The sequence below is a fragment of the Meleagris gallopavo genome, chromosome 1 (genome assembly GCF_000146605.3).
Source record: "Meleagris gallopavo isolate NT-WF06-2002-E0010 breed Aviagen turkey brand Nicholas breeding stock chromosome 1, Turkey_5.1, whole genome shotgun sequence".
Lineage (NCBI taxonomy): Eukaryota > Metazoa > Chordata > Aves > Galliformes > Phasianidae > Meleagris > Meleagris gallopavo.
In genome coordinates, this window is record NC_015011.2 from 41,417,000 (window position 1) to 41,418,446 (window position 1,447).

Here is a 1,447-nt window from a genome sequence, read left to right on the forward strand (position 1 = left end):
CACAAAGCATTTGAGTGAAAGAGAGAAAGAAAAAGAGAGAAAATTTAATGCAGATATTTTTATTCTCCACTTTTCCAAACATATTTAACTTTCTTAAGATTGTCCCTCAGCCGTACTTTCATCAATTCAATAAGTTTATATCTTTAACAATACTATTACTTTTTTTTTTATTCTAAGCAAGCTGCCCTGAAATAATATTTAATTCCCTTGTGTACTTTAATCGTTGCAGAATTTACAGAAGAACACAATATATTTTTATGCTTTGTTATTTGTCTTAGATCTAACATATCTCTGTTTTTCTGTAAACTAATCATTTAAGCTTTCAAATGACTTTTTATTGGGAAAAAAAATAGCATTACTTTGATAAAGTTCATTCTCTATCTTTTATCACAGCTTACCCTGTTAAAATAAACTGGCAGAAGGTGTATTTATTCTGAGGGACAAGAGCTGAGCTTGTCTAGAGATGAGGACCAGACACCTCAGACCAGTACTGGAAATGATTTGGTTAAATTGGACAGGAGACAGCTGCTAAAAATTGCTGCCAACAAATCCCTTTGCACCTAGTGGCATTCTTTCCCCAGGATCTTTGGTGCTTTGTTCTCAAATGGCCCTTCCTCCTCCTCCTCCTCTCTTAAACCAAGACCTGGATGTATATAGGGGAAAGAGAAGCACATCCTTGCCAACTTCTTGCCTCCCGACCTGGCCCTCAAATTAGTTGCTCTTTCCTTGGCAGTACATGATCCTGGAGCTCTGCAGCAGAACACTGCTGCTAGCAACAAGTAGAAATATTCAAGCTGCCTACTTCATTTTCTGCAGTGTGTTTACTTTCTTGAAACATTCATCTTCCTTGCAAAATAAAGTATTGCATCCAAATCCAGAAGACAGAAGTCACAAATGGGGAAAACCATGGCTGTCTGTAGTGTTTGGAATAACACTTTTCAGTGAAAAGAATCTTTGTAAATAAAATAAAGCAAGATTAGTTATATTTTTAATATTTCAGAGACACTGTTAGCTGTGGAAAAGGCAGATATTATTGCTGGTCCACAAAATACCCTGCAACAATAAAGAAGTATTGAGTCGTGACCCCCATAAGGTCTCTAATAATATTAGAGGTCTTATTATACTATATCACTTCTGGATATATATGGATGAAGATGTTAACTCTTCCTTAAGAAAAGAATATTCAATTTTGATCACGTAGGAGAGTGAAGGGTCTATTTTGTGGAAAAAGGTTGTTTTGTTAGGCCAAAAACTAAGACAAAAGTTTATCTGGATGTCGAGGAAATAAACAGGTAAAGCAGAATCAAGAAGCTAGTAGTATTCACACAAAAATAGGTAGATATTGGCTGGTCAATAATCTGCTGGAGCTGAATACAAGCAAATTTCAAAATACAAGGCTGTTATTGTGAAGCCATCTTCCAAAAGAAGCAGTTGAAAGAAATCATTC